The following is a 16902-nucleotide window of genomic DNA, read 5'->3' on the forward strand; positions in this document are numbered from 1 at the left end:
CCCACCCACCCACCCACTTCGCCCACCACACCCACCCACTTCCTCCACCCTCCTCACCTTTTCACCCATCTTGCCTACTCACTTCACACACCTTGACGAGCCACCTAACCCTTCCACCCTATGCACCTACTTCACCGATCCGTCCACCAGCCTACCCACCCAGACACAAGATGGCTTGCAACTATACACACACACACATAGGGAAAGCTGTTTTTATTGTATAGATTGCAGTACTTCAAACAGCACCACCATATCAACCTTACCTCCGCCAAACCACTCACAAAAGCAAAAATTCAAAGATTCGCGGGAACAATTTTCAAATTTGTCTTATTTATATTAATCATATTAATATTCGGCCATACCACGTTGAGTACACCGCTTCCCGTCTGATCAGCGAAGTTAAGCAACGTTGGGTCTGGTTAGTACTTGGATGGGTGACCGCCTGGGAACACCAGATGCTGTTGGCATCCCTACGTGTCAAGTGGGGTTGGTGGAGGATTAGTGCCCCTCCCTGTAAAACAATTAACTCTAAGCCCTTGGCCACCCCGTGTGGGATACATGGCGTCTGGCAATGAATGAATGAATGAAAATGAATATTCATACTGGTTCATACTCTCCACAGAGCTTTACTTCATCCGTATCTTTGTTAAAAATCCCAAAAGAGGAACTTGATGCAAACGTATTTAATGATTAATCTCTGAAAATTATTATTTGTCCTTCACATTATTCCACCTGAGAAATTTATCGGTGTAAGATCTGCTTTAAACATTGTTCACGTGAGCTCGATTTCCTATTGCCACTACAAACTAACTTATGCATTGTTAAAAGTGCAGTGGAGTATGCAGGGGGAAAACCATGGCCTTTCTTATTTAATATATATCCTATTTGCTGGTAGGCGGTGGTAACCTTCATCTACTCACTTAATGTAGTGCTATATATATATATATATATATATATATATATATATATATATATATATATATATATATATATAAAATCATCAGCCGTCTTGAGTATCCACAACTGCAGGACCGGCCTATCCCGACCGAAGTGGGGACGATGTTAGGACTCCATATTATAATTACAAATCATAATAGATAGATAGATAAATAGATAGAAGGAGAGACAGATAGAAGCAGGAAGTCGGATGATGTGAAGGTACTGTGTCTGCGAGAATCGAGCAATGCTAAACATGCTTACACACTCTTAACTCAAGGAATGCTTTATAGGCACAAGACAGCGCCTAGTGACCATACACACACATACTCACACACAGGCTTCTAGAACTTTCCAATCACAGTGGACACACGGCACACAACTCCTGCTACACCAGAATTTAGGAAAGAGAGCTCAGAAGGAAGCTAGCCACAGAACAGACAGGTCGCAGGGAGAAGGGTTTAGCAACTTGGGAGCGAGACAGGGAGATAGCTCCCGGGACTCTACTTTATACTTCGCTCTGTGTGAGAGACTTGTTAATATTTCCAAGACAAATAAAAATAGTTCCATACTATTCTTTACCTCTCCTTGTCATTGAATGACAAATGGGAAAGAAGATTATCTACTTACAAAGCTACTCAAGTATAACAACCGCTCGTCCACAAGTCTAATATATATATAACTTCTCTACAAGTAACTACAAAGTCTTTTTATGACATTTGGTAGCAGCGAAAAGAACGAACCTCATCTACGAATCAACAGTGAATTCCTACAAAATATCGATTGAAAAAAAAAAAAAACTCACAACCAACAACTTACAACCAGCTCCTGACAGTTCTCTCCAACCAGCCCCCTCCGTCTCCCCGATCATCACGCTGATGTAGAGGTGAAGAGGTCACAGGATGCCTTGCAAGTAGTTTAACAATATATTGATACAAACAATCTTGCAATTTCTATGACGAACCAGCGAACTACAACCATCTACAATCAACTACAAGTAACAACTCTACGAGTCGTCTGTATAATCTTCTACACGCACCTACAAGTAGCGGCAGTCTTCATCCCACAACGAGTAAATCACAAGAGAAAAGGACCGAGAAAACATCGACAAAGAAAAACAAAACAAACAAACGAAGAGTGAGACACGACTCATAACTCATAACCACCAGACCTCACCCTCCTCTCTCTGCTACATCCACCCAACCCCCACCGCTTACGCAGGTGTGAAGAGGTCAAGACGACGAAGCAAATACCAAGTCCATATTCACAACTCATCTTACTCACTCGTCTTCACTCAAGTTACTCATCGCTACTCATTCACTCACCACAGCTACCAGTGTGGGAAGTCGACGTCATCATGCGTGCTTGCTGAAAAGACGCCACGTCAGTCAACTCACCACCTGCACCATCACTAACACCATAACCACCACGGTAAAAATTAGTGAGTTACATAGTTACTTCATTTATACAATACACAGTGATAGACAATAAGCTTCTGCACAAACATATAAAACGTGCTGTATAGTTACAGCTTAAATACACATACTTCAGTTATCTGCATAACTCAAACACTAAATAATCACCAAAAATAAATATTCTACACTGTATATATTCATTCATTTATTATAACATTTATTTACTACCAACGAGTGTTACCATTTATACCTACATAAAATACGTGTTTCATACATACAGCTATACATTATTATATCTACAAAGTGATAAAGAAAATATACCATCACAGTTACTCAGTGAGCGATTAAAAGAACTGTATTAAACATTTATTAGTTAAAGCTACCTAGTGGAAACATATAAATTAAGTTACAAGGTAAACTAGAGAAAAAAAATGGCCAACACAAATGACGTTAGCAAGAGTGAACATCTTCAACACAATCGTGAAGACAATGATTTCCACACTGTGCTGACACATACATTACCCACGATAGGTACAAGTGAACAACAAGTCAGTGTATATAGTTAATACTGTATATAGTGTATATATATATATATATATATATATATATATATATATATATATCTATATATATATATGTATAATAACAAAATATGGGACTATATAATATCATTTTCAGTAATCTCTGTGCAATATAAACTAAACTTTAAAAAAGTATCCCAAGGAAATTAGCCAGTAATTATGCAACCATGAACAACATAGACAAAGCGTACACAAGCGAAGAAAAACAAACTATAGAAAATCAATACATACAAAAAAAAAGAAAAAAAAAGAAAGAAAGAAAAAGAAATAGAGTAAGATCACATAACAAACAAATGAAAATAAGTATAAGTGTTACTACAAATGCCAAAATACCACATAAACTACAAAAAAAAAAAAAGTAAAAGGTTGTCTCCACAAGCTAGTGGCATGGCACATCATATCATCGACCGCAGCATATGTCAGGACTGCAATTATTACAATTATGTAACTACAAACGATATGTAACAATTATGTAACGACAAACGATTGCATTATGTTACACTTTGCCAATTATGTAACAGTTGCATTAACAAGATGTAACTTTTATGTAACTTTAACTACAATTATGTAACTACAAACGATATGTAACAATTATGTAACGACAAACGATTGCATTATGTTACACTTTGCCAATTATGTAACAGTTGCATTAACAAGATGTAAATATTATGTACCTTTAACTACAATTATGTAACTACAAACGATATGTAACAATTATGTAACGACAAACGATTGCATTATGTTACACTTTGCCAATTATGTAACAGTTGCATTAACAAGATTTAACTTTTATGTAACTTTAACTACAATTATAAGGCCAAGACACTTATGTAACAGTTGCATTAACAAAATGTAACTACAATTATAAGGCCAGCACAATTATGTATTACCACAATATTATGCAACAATTCATAAAATATTACAATTATGTATTACCACAATGCTACTACAATGTTATAAGTCATACAACTATACCACAATTTTGTATTACCAGTATCATCATACAAGTTAGGTGAAATATTAGACATTACTAAAGGGATAACTCAACATACCTAGCAGTATTACCATTGCACAATTATATGCGTATGTCTGTTATACATACACATCTCTCAAAATGTATACAACTTGTTTAAAATGTAATATTACTGGATAATTGCTATTTACTATGAATATTATATGTATACAATATTCATACAATTATGTTACTTTTACAATATTATGTATTTCACTTAATTAGCTTATAAGTTCATTATAATGTGTATATAATATGTATTAATATGTTATGACTATTAACTGTCGATGGTACGCTATTTTCGCGTAACCGAGCATATGTTAGGACTCCATATTATAATTACAAATCATAATAGATAGATAGATAAATAGATAGATAGAGAGACAGATAGAAACAGGAAGTCGGATGATGAGAATATACTGTGTCTGCGAGAATCGAGCAATGCTAAACATACTTACACACTCTTAACTCAAGGAATGCTTTATAGGCACACGACAGCGCCTAGTGACCATACACACACATACACACATACTCACACACAGGCTTCTGGAACTTTCCAATCACAGTGGACACACGTGACACAACCCCTGCTACACCAGAATTTAGGAAAGAGAGCTCAGAAGGAAGCTAGCCATAGAACAGACAGGTCGCAGGGAGAAGGGCTTAGCAACTTGAGAGAGAGACAGAGAGAGCGAGACAGGGAGATAGCTCCCGGGACTCTACTTTATACTTCGCTCTGTGTGAGAGACTTGTTAATATTTCCAAGACAAATAAAAATAGTTCCATACTATTCTTTACCTCTCCTTGTCATTGAATGACAAATGGGAAAGAAGATTATCTACTTACAAAGCTACTCAAGTATAACAACCGCTCGTCCACAAGTCTAATATATATATAACTTCTCTACAAGTAACTACAAAGTCTTATATGACAACGATACAGCCTACGTATCTCTACCAAATAGCTTAGGTTGTCTGGTAGACAGTGTATGCAAGGTGAGGAGTGCTTTAAGTGTGATTGTAGTGTTGTAGTGGCTTTGAATGTGTGTGTACTCTGTGAACCAAGTGTAATCAACACACACAAGCTAACTGGGTGCAAGCATACTTTTTAGCACGCGACACTGGTTCAATCACAGCACGCCTTATGTCAGCCAAAGCAGTATGTGGCCGGAACAACGCTCCCAAAGTTTATTACACTGGCGGGGCACGAACCCTCGTTCTCCCATGTACAAAAATGCACACTCTACCGCAGAGGCTTCTCTCTCTCTCTCTCTCTCTCTCTCTCTCTCTATATATATATATATATATATATATATATATATACCCCCCTGGGGGTAGATGGGTTTCTCAAGAATACTCCCCCAGTATCCCTGCTTGTCGTACAAGGTGACTTAAATGGTTGGCGGAGCGTTAGTGCCCCTCCCCGGAAAACAACTAACTAAAAAGATGAACAAGAAGCCTCGGACAAGGACTGACCAAAAGATGACGACCAAGGACCGGACAAAGGACATAGTAATCGGAAAATGGAATGTAAGAGGTGCAAATGATGAGATGAAAGAGAGAGATTGCCCAAGTGCCTGAGGGTACGAAAGTGGATGTATGTCGAATACCTGAAACTAAATGGAGAGGTGAGAGGGTGAGAGAATGGGAGTATGGATGAGGTATATGTGCAGAAGTAGGTGAGAATGAGAGGGCAAAAGAAGGAGTGTGTGTAGTTGTGAGTAAAAGATGGAAGAAGAATTTAAGAGAGTAAGGATCTGTTGGGTGAAGGATTGTGAGAGTAAGATTGAAAGTTGGAATACGAATGTGGGCAATTGTGTGTGTGTATGTGCCAAAGCAAGATCGTGCAAGCAGAGTGTGAGAAGAGTTCTGGACAAATGTGGAAGTGTGCATGGAAAAGTTTGGAAGGAATGAGAGAGTGTTTTTGATCGGTGATATGAATGATAAAGTAGGGAATATGAAGGTGGATGGAATAGTTGGTGAGTGGGGAGTACCTGCTGAGATAGATGAGAATGGCAGTGCGTTAGTGGACATTTGTGCTGGGAGGGGGTTGGTGATAGCCAATACCCTCTTCAGGCATAAAATGATCCACAGGTATACATGGCGAGTGATGAGAAGGGTGGGTGGTGAACTGAATGAAAGGAAGGCAATGATTATGTGTATGTGGATGAAAGGATGCGAAGACGAATGGATGCAAGAGCTTATAGAGGTTGGGGGAGTGGACTTTCTGACCACTACTTGGTGGTGGCGAGAATCAAGATCCAAATAAGATGAAGAAATAGAAGAAGGGAAGGACGAGAAGAAGGAGTATTTGCAAGGAGAGTGGAAAGGTTACAAGAGGATGAGGAAAAGGCAGAATATAAGAGAGAAGTGGAGGAACGATTGGGCAAATATGAATTGGAGCAGATGGGGGACGTGGAAGGTGTGTGCAGGATATTCACAGAAGAAATATGTGCAGCATGTGATGTGGTGTGTGGGATGAAGAGAAGACGGAGAGGGGTGCAAGGAACAGCGTGGTGGAATGAAGAGGTGAGACAGGCTGTGGCACAAAAGAAGAAAGCAAACAATGAATGGATGAGAAATAGGGGCGTGGAAGAAGTTGAGAGGTGGAAGAGAGAGTTATATGTAGAAAGAAAGAGGTAAGAAGACTAGTAAGAGAGAGTAAGATGAGAGTGGATGAGGAATCTGGAAGGAATTTGAGTGTAAAGTGGAGGGACTGTAAGAAAATGTTCTGGAAAGAGGTGAAGAGAGTAAGACAGGGTGGAAGTGAAGTTAGCAGGGGAGTGAAGGATAAAAATGGTAGATTACTACTGGAGAAGGAAGAAAAAGTGAGCACATGGAGAGAACATTTTAAGGAATTGTTAAACATAGAGGATGGAAGTGATGTGAGTATAAGTGGCTGGGGAATGGCTGGGAGAAGGAGGGAGGTGAGAAGACAGGAAGAAATCAGTAGGATAGAAGTTCTGGAAGCAATGAAGAAAGTCAAATTGGAGAAAGTCAAAGGATTTGATGGAGTGTGTGGTGAAATGTTGAAGCATGGGGGAGAGATAGTTGTAGAATGGATGTGGAAGATGTGCAGTTTGGCCTGGGAGGAAGGTAGAGTTCCGGAGGATTGGAAATCAGGTAAAATTATTCCCTTGTGCAAAGGAAAAGGGGAAAAAGAAGTGTGTGGTAATCATAGGGGCATTTGTCTTCTTAGTATAATAGGAAACGTGTATGGTAGGATACTTATTGACAGAGTTAGTGAAATAACAGAGGAATTAGTTGGAGAAGAACAGGGAGGCTTTAGGAAGGGAAGGGGTTGTGTAGATCAGATATTCATTCTTAGATCTTTAGTGGAAAAGTTTCTAGACAAGGGAAAGAAGTTGTATGTGGCTTTCATGGATTTGGAGAAAGCATATGACAGGGTGGATAGACAAGGATGGTGGAAATTATTAAGAATATATGGAGTAGATGGGAAGTTGTTGAATGCTGTGAAGAGTATGTATGATAGTGCTAAGGCTGCAGTGCGTGTGGATGGTGAACTGAGTGAATTTTTCTCTTTGAAGGTTGGGTTGAAACAGGGATGTGTCATGTCTCCATGGTTGTTCAATCTGTACATGGATGGGGTAATAAAAGAGGTACAAGGTAGGGTAATGGATGTTGGAGTGGCCTTGGTGGGAAAGGGTAGTGTTTAGAAACTCCCTGTACTGTTGTTTGCAGATGATACTGTGTTGTTGAGTGAAGACGAAGGGGAGCTGCAAGGCTTGGTGGATGAGTTTGGGAGAGTGTGTAAGAAACGGAATCTAAAGGTGAATGCAGGGAAGAGTAAAGTGATGGTCTTTGAAAGAGGTGAAGTCAGTGAATGTACAGCGAGGTTGGATGGTGGGGAATATACACATTCATATATATATATATATATATATATATATATATATATATATATATATATATATATATGTATATATAATCATCAGCCGTCTTCAGTATCCACAACTGCAGGACCGCCCTATCCCGACTGAAGTGGGGACGATACAGCCTACGTATCTCTACCAAATGGCTTTGGTTCTCTGGTAGACATTGTATGTACTGTGAGGAGTGCATTAAGTGTGATTGTAGTGTTGTAGTGGCTTTGAATGTGTGTGTAGTCTGTGAACCAAGTGTAATCAACATGCACAAGCTGACTGGGTGCAAGCATACTTTTTAGCATGCGACACTGGTTCAATCACAGCACCTCTTCTGTCAGCCAAAGCAGTATGTGGCCGGAAGAATGTTCCCAAAGTTTATTACCCTGGCGGGGCACAAACCCTCGTTCTCCCACGTACAAAAACGCACACACTACCACTGTACCACAGAGGCTTCTGTATATATATATATATATATATATATATATATATATATATATATACACACCCCTGGGGGTACGGGGGTTTCTCAAGAATACTCCCCGAGTATCCCTGCTTATTGTACAAGGTGACTAAAACGGTTGGCGGAAGGTTAGTGCCCCTTCCCGGAAAACAAGTAACTTAAAAGATGAACAAGAAGCCTCGGACAAGGACTGACCAAAAGATGACGACCAAGGACCGGACAAAGGACATGGTAATTGGAAAATGGAATGTAAGAGGTGCAAATGATGAGGTGAAAGAGAGAGATTGTCCAAGTGCCTGAGGGTGCGAAAGTGGATGTAGTGGAGTACCTGAAAATAAATGGTGAGGTGAGAGGGTGAGAGAATGGGAGTATAGATGAGGTATATGTGCAGAAGTAGGTGAGAATGAGAGGGCAAAAGAAGGAGTGTGTATAGCTGTGAGTAAAAGATGGAAGAAGAACTTAAGAGAGTATAGATCAGTTGGGTCAAGGATTGTGTGAGTAAGATTGAAAGTTGGAATACAAATGTGGGCAATTGTGTGTGTGTGTATATGTGCCAAAGCAAGATCGTGCAAGCAGAGTGTGAGAAGAGTTCTGGACAAATGTGGAAGTGTGCATGGAAAAGTTTGGAAGGAATGAGAGAGTGTTTTTGATCGGTGATATGAATGATAAAGTAGGGAATGTGAAGGTGGATGGAATAGTTGGTGAGTGGGGAGTACCTGCTGAGATAGATGAGAATGGCAGTGCGTTAGTGGACATTTGTGCTGGGAGGGGGTTGGTGATAGCCAATACCCTCTTCAGGCATAAAATGATCCACAGCTATACATGGCGAGTGATGAGAAGGGTGGGTGGTGAACTGAATGAAAGGGAGGCAATGATTGATTATGTGTATGTGGATGAAAGGATGCGAAGATGAATGGATGCAAGAGCTTATAGAGGATGGGGGAGTGGACTTTCTGACCACTACTTGGTGGCGGCGAGAATCAAGATCTAAATAAGATGGAGAAATAGAAGAAGGGAAGGACGGGAAGAAGGAATATTTGCAAGGAGAGTGGAAAGGTTACAAGAGGATGAGGAAAAGGCAGAATATAAGAGAGAAGTGGAGGAACGATTGGGCAAATATGAATTGGAGCAGATGGGGGACGTGGAAGGTGTGTGCAGGATATTCACAGAAGAAATATGTGTAGCATGTGATGTGGTGTGTGGGATGAAGATGGAGAGGGGTGCAGGGAACAGCATGGTGGAATAAAGAGGTGAGACAGGCTGTGGCATAAAAGAAGAAAGCATACAATGAATGGATGAGAAATAGGGGCGTGGAAGAAGTTGAGAGGTGGAAGAGAGAGTTATATGTAGAAAGAAAGAGAGAGATAAGAAGACTAGTAAGAGAGAGTAAGAAGAGAGTGGATGAGGAATCTGGAAAGAATTTGAGTGTAAAGTGGGGGGACTGTAAGAAAATGTTCTGGAAAGAAGTGAAGCGAGTAAGACAGGGTGGAAGTGAAGTTAGCAGGGGAGTGAAGGATAAAAATGGTAGATTACTACTGGAGAAGGGAGAAAAAATGAGCACATGGAGAGAACATTTTAAGGAATTGTTAAACATAGAGGATGGAAGTGATGTGAGTATAAGTGGCTGGGGAATGGCTGGGAGAAGGAGGGAGGTGAGAAGACAGGAAGAAATCAGTAGGATAGAAGTTCTGGAAGCAATGAAGAAAGTCAAATTGGAGAAAGTCAAAGGATTTGATGGAGTGTGTGGTGAAATGTTGAAGTATGGGGGAGAGATAGTAGTAGAATGGATGTGGAAGATGTGCAGTTTGGCCTGGGAGGAAGGTAGAGTTCCGGAGGATTGGAAGTCAGGTAAAATTATTCCCTTGTGCAAAGGAGAAGGGGAAAAAGAAGTGTGTGGTAATCATAGGGGCATTTGTCTTCTTAGTATAATAAGAAACGTGTATGGTAGGATACTTATTGACAGAGTTAGTGAAATAACAGAGGAATTAGTTGGAGAAGAACAGGGAGGCTTTAGGAAGGGAAGAGGTTGTATAAATCAGATATTCATTCTTAAATCTTTAGTGGAAAAGTTTCTAGAGAAGGGAAAGAAGTTGTATGTGGCTTTCATGGATTTGGAGAAAGCATATGACAGGGTGGATAGACAAGGATTGTGGAAATTATTAAGAATATATGGAGTAGATGGGAAGTTGTTGAATGCTGTGAAGAGTATGTATGATGGTGCTAAGGCTGCAGTGCGTGTGGATGGTGAACTGTGTGAATTTTTCTCTTTGAAGGTTGGGTTGAAACAGGGATGTGTCATGTCTCCATGGTTGTTCAATCTGTACATGGATGGGGTAATAAACGAGGTACAAGGTAGGGTAGTGGATGTTGGAGTGGCCCTGGTGAGAGAGGGTAGTGTTTAGAAACTCTCTGTACTGTTGTTTGCAGATGATACTGTGTTGTTGAGTGAAGACGAAGGGGAGCTGCAAGTCTTGGTGGATGAGTTTGGAAGAGTGTGTATGAAACAGAATCTAAAGGTGAATGCAGGGAAGAGTAAAGTGATGGTCTTTGAGAGAGGTAAAGTCAGTGAATGTACAGCGAGGTTGGATGATGGGGAATTGGAAAATGTGAGTACGTTTAAGTACTTGCGTAGTGTGATGAGTAAGGATGGAGGTTTGGAGGGTGAAGTGCTTGAGAGGGCACAGCAGGGAAGAATGGTTGCTGGTTCCTTGAAAACAGTGATAAAAAACACTGTAGTGAGCATGGAAGTGAAAAAGTTACTACTGACAGTATTATGATACCAACTCTAACATATGGAAGTGAAGCTTGGACATTGTTGGAAGGGCACAAGTCTCAGAATGAGAGCAGTGGAAATGAGTTATTTAAGAGGAGCCTGTGGAGTCACATGGAGAGACAGGCTGACAAATGACGATATGATGGAGCGTTGTGGTGTGGATGTGGATGTGATAGGAAGCGTTATGAGGAACACACTGAGGAGGTTTGGCCATGTGGAGAGGATGGAGGGTGAAAGACTGACGAAGAGAGTGTATGTGAGTGAGGTGGAGGGGGGAAGAGGGAGAGGAGGCCGAGGATGAGATGGAGAGATGGGGTGGAGAGGTATATGAGAGAAGGGGTGTGTGAGTTGGGAGCAGGACAGTGAAATGGCGGAGGACAGGGCGACGTGGAGGCGATTTGTTTCTGGCCACCCCGAATGGGATTGAGGCGTCTGGTAATAAATAGATAGATAGATATATACCTAGGCTGCTTCCCCCAAGGAACAGTAGGTAGCCAAGACTCATCCACTCAAACACATTCATTTGCATCTTAGCCCCAAAGGGGAGAAAGGACAGATCCTTACCGCACCACACCGCATGAAGGTCAACTGCGCAGTGCAATCTGTGACATCCGCAGCAGAGCCCGACAGCAGAGCTGGTTTATCCCTGCCACATCATAATAGACCCATCCCCATAACCGCACCTGACCTGATCAGCTGATCAGAGCAAATGCGGGAGAATATCCCCTCAGGGCTGCATCATCATTTATTCATTCACAATTTCTCTCCATTTATTTCTGTCACACCCAGCCACTCCTCCTTGCTCAACAGACATCCCTCTCTCATCCAACGCTCTCTTCACACTGTCCATCCATCCTTTTCGTGGTCTTCCTACCTTCCTTACACCTCTCACATCAGATCGAGTTATCTTTTTCACCAATTGCTCATTATCCATTCACTCCATATGCCCAAACCATCGCACCACCCTCGGCTCAACTCGAACAGCCATCTCCCGAACAACTCCAGTTCTCCTTCGCACTTCTATCATTTCTCACTCGATCCATATGTGTTACTCCACACATACTCCTCAGACACCTCATCTCCATGACATTCAAACTTTTCCTCTCTGCTACACCCATATTCCATGTTTCAGCCCCATATAATGCAGTCGGTACCGCAACACCATCATACAGCCTTCTCTTTACATCCATTCTAAGTGAGCGACAACTAAACACTTTTTCATTCCTCCCAGCACCTTTCCTACTTCATTCATTTTAAACTTCACTTTTGCATCTATTCCTCCATCCACAGCAACATGTGACCCTAAATACTTGAAACACTCTACCTCCTCAAGCAACTCACCATTCAAAACTATATTCATATCTACCAACCTCATACACTTCATCACTTGACTCTTATTCTCATTTATTTTCAATTTCCTTCTTTCACACACCCTTCCAAACATCTCTACCAACTGTCTCAACCTCTCCTCTGAATCAGCCACCAGTGCAGTATCATTTGCAAACAGCAGCTGCTTGAGATTCCACTCTCTACCATCAACATTCACCAGACTCAGACCTGCACCTAACACTCTTACATTCACCTCCCTTACAACACCATCCATATAAATATTAAACAACCAAGGCGATATCATACATCCCTGCTGCAGCCCCACTCTCACGGGAAACCAATCACTCACAGTATTTCCCAGTGTTACACACGCTGTACTACTTACATAAAAACTTTTCACCCCTTTTAGTAACCAACCAACAAGTCCATACATTCTTAAAACAGTCCACAAAGCCTCCTTACCAGTTCTATCATACGGTTTCTCTAAATCCATGAATGCTCAAAACACATCTTTGTCTTTCGCTAAATACTTTTCACACACTTGTCTCACAGCAAACACCTGATACACGCATCTCCTCCCTCTCCTAAAGCCACACTGTTTATCACCAATCACTCCCTCTGTACCCTATCTAACTCCTTTAATTAACACTCTACCATACACCTTATCTACAACACTCAACAGACTTATACCCATAAAGCTAGTACATTCATACTTATCACCCTTGCCTTTATATAACGGGACCACACAGGCACTTGCCCAGTCAATTGGCACCATATCTTTCACAAAGCACACATTCAACAATCTTACTAACCAGTCAACAATAGTCGCTCCACCACCCTTCAGGCATTCCACAGCACACCCATCCATACCTGCAGCTGTCCCTGTTTTCATCTCCGTCACTGCCTCCTGCACTTCGTCCTTCGTGATCAAAGAATCATTCAACTCGCCCAACACTATCCAACTATCGTCCAATTGCTTTAACATCCTGTGTCGCAAAAGTTTTTGAGTCTATTCTTAACAGAAAAAATTTAAAGCATCTTTCCTATCGAAACCTTCTTTCTGATCGTCAGTATGGGTTCTGTTAGGGAGGCTCAACTGGCGATCTTCTCACCTATTTTTCTCAACTGGCGATCTTCTCACCTATTTTTCAGACTCTTGGTCATCCTCCTTTCGGGACTTTGGCTAAAGCTTTGCCATTTCACTTGACATCTTAAAGGCTTTCGATCGAGTCTAGCACAAATCTTTCATTTCCAAACTGCCCTCTTACGGTTTCTATCCTTCCATCTGTGCCGTCATCTACAGCATCCTCTCTGGTCGTTCTATAGCTGCTGTTGGAGACGGCCATCGTTCTTCTAGATCTATTAACAGTGGTGGTCCTCAGGGCTTTGTCCTATCACCAACTGTCTTCCTTTTATTCATCAATGATCTTCAAAGCTGTACATCTAACCCTACCCACTCGTATGCTGATGATTCCACCCTTCACCTTTCCATTCGGTTCCCGCAACGTCTATCTCAGCAGTTACATCAACAGACAAGGGATGAGGCAATGGCACTCCTAATGTCTGACCTGGCTCGTATCTCTGACTGGGGTTAAAAATAATCTTGTTGTTTTTAATGCATCTAAAACTCAGTGTTTACACCTATCAAGCCGACAGAATCTTCCACAGGAGTACCCATTAAAAGTTAATAATATCCAGCTCAATCCAGCATCATCCTTGGATATCCTTGGGGTTCCATTCACTTGGGATTTATCTTGGAAAGATTATATTACATCTCTGGTAAAATCTGCTTCCAAGAGATTAGGTGTGCTAAGCCGACTCCGTACCTTCTTTAACCCTGCACAGTTGTTGACTTTATATACAGGATTTATTCTCCCCTGTATGGAGTACACCTCTCATGTGTGGGGAGGCTCCCCACATACAGCTCTTCTTAATAGGGTAGAGTCAAAGGCATTTCGTCTCATTAATTCTGCTCCTCTTACTGACTCCCTTCAAACTCTCTCTTCACTGCACTGTTGCCTCTTTATCTCTTTTCTATCACTACTTCCATGGTCATTGCTCCTCTGAACTGTCTGATTGCATCCCTCCACCTAGCAATAAACTCTCATCCTTTTTCTGTCCAACTCTCTAATGCAAGAATTAAACATTACTCCCAATCCTTCATTTATGTGACAGGTCAACTCTGAAACTGTCTCCCTCTGTCTGTATTTCCTACTTCCTATGATCTCCAGTCTTTGGAACGTAGTGTGTCCAGGCATCTCAAAATGAACAAATCTTGAATTTGACTCTCTTTTGTATTGTTTTTGTGTTTTTCTTAGAAGGAACTGTTTTTGGTTCCTTCTTCCTCGCATTAAAAAAAAACAATTATTCCTTACACTCTTCCATCCACCGCAATCTCAGCCGCCCTTTCCTTCTCTACATTTATAAATCTTTCAAAATACTCTACCCATCTTTTCTTAACTGCATCCATCTCAATTAACATCCATCCTCTACTTGTGCTCGCTCTTCCTTCCAAGACTATCCCCTTCGTACCCTTTTCACCTCCTTCCAAAACATTTTCTTATTCTGTTGAAAATTCTCAGTCAACCGCCAACCCTACCTCTCATCTGCTGCAACTTTAGCATCACACACAGCATCTTGCCCTATTTTCTTTTCCTTATACCTCTCATATAACACCTCATCCTTCCTCTGCAGCCACACTTCATATGCATGTCTCTTCTCAGCCACAGCCATACTTCCTCGCACCACCATTCACTTACTTTTCTTACACCACCACCCACTCGTCTCACACCACACACCTCTTCCTCATGCCCCACCACAGCACTCTTAAACAACTGCCATTCCTCCTCCATACTGTCATTTTCCTGATCTTTCACTGCGTTCAACACATCTTTCAATTTCTCCTGATACTGTATCATTTTCTCTTTTTTATCCAACTCATTCACTTTCAAATCCTCCCTGCCACACCTAACTCTCCTAGCTCCACCTCTTACCTACTCTTAACTTTCCTCCCACCAAGTAGTGGTCAGACATACCTCCACCCTCCCCCTGCAGAACTCTCACATCCAACAATCTTCCTATTACATTCCTGGACTCAACTACATAATCCATCAATGCTCTATCAACAACCCTTCCACCCTCCTGTCTCACCCATTTATACTTATAAATATCTTTCATCACAAACAGGGTATTTCCAATCACCATCTCTCGCTCAACGCACATCCCTATCATTCGTTCCCCATTTTCATTTCTTCCAGGCACACCATGCATACCAACTACACCTTCAACTGCTACATGTCCAACTCGAGCATTCAGATCTCCCATCATTACCACATTCGCATTCGCTCCAAAACTCTGCAGACACTCATCAACATCATTCCAGAAAGACTCCCTCTCTTCTTCATCCCTTTCACCACCAGGCCCATATGCACTCACAAACACCCACAACTCACATTCAAATTTCGTTTTCACCCACATCAGTCTCGATGATACCTCCTTCCATTCAATAACACACTGCTGTACTTCCGGAATCACTAACAAGGCCACACCTTCTCTTGCCCTTCCTCTATCATCACCTGACAATCTTTCATTCCCACCTCCAAACATATATATATATATATATATATATATATATATATATAATTGCATAAATGTCTTTAGAGCTAGTGTTGTCAGGAAAGTTATGGAAGTTTGCTGGGTTCGGACAGAGGACTGAATGCTTTCATGCCTTCTTGTTTTTAACATGAGACGATTCCCCAGGAGATATTCATAATGATATATACAGTTTTTATATTTTGTGCTGAAAACAAAACCACTATTATGTATGTATCTATGGATGTATGTATCTATCTATCTATTTATCTGTCTATCTATCTATCTACCTCTATATCTATATCTATCTATCTATCTATCTACCTCTATATCTGTATCTATCTATCTATCTATCTATCTATCTATCTATCTATATATATATATATATATATATATATATATATATATATATATATATGAAAGGAAAATAAGAGTAAAAGTAGATGATGTATGTTCCGATTTCCACCTATTTAACGCCGGCATGCCGCAGGGATCATATCTGGTCCCCACCCTGTTTCTGGTTCATATTAATGATCTCTTATCTGTCACCCACAATCCCATCCACTCACATGCAGATGACTCAACACTTCATAGTTCATTCACACTCGGACACCCATTTACAAAGTCTACCTCTCAACTCAGTACAGCCATCCCCATAAATCAAGACCTATCTACGATCAGTGAATGGGGACAAAACAACTTTGTCTCATATAATGCTAGTAAAACTAAATATATACAATTTACTAATAGACAGATATTGCCAGATTCGTATATTACCTTCAATACTACTAATATTCCCATCTTCAAAAGTATTGAACTTCTTGGTGTCTCACTTAACAATGCCCTCAGCTGGACCTCTCATGTTAGATCACTTGCTAAAACCGCCTCAAAGTAACTTGGATTAATGTACAGAGTCCGT

At 40.9% G+C, this 16902-nt stretch overlaps 1 non-coding gene across 1 annotated transcript; it reads left to right on the top strand.

The window, feature by feature from the left end:
- Positions 1–348: 348 nt before the first annotated feature.
- Positions 349–467, top strand: LOC145409719 (5S ribosomal RNA). The gene has a single exon (XR_013899166.1). It is a non-coding gene; the product is annotated as a 5S ribosomal RNA (ribosomal RNA).
- The last annotated feature ends 16435 nt before the right edge of the window (positions 468–16902 follow it).

The sequence above is a fragment of the Coenobita brevimanus genome, chromosome 82 (assembly GCF_032717465.1).
Source record: "Coenobita brevimanus isolate Jiangsu-jjx chromosome 82, ASM3271746v2, whole genome shotgun sequence".
Lineage (NCBI taxonomy): Eukaryota > Metazoa > Arthropoda > Malacostraca > Decapoda > Coenobitidae > Coenobita > Coenobita brevimanus.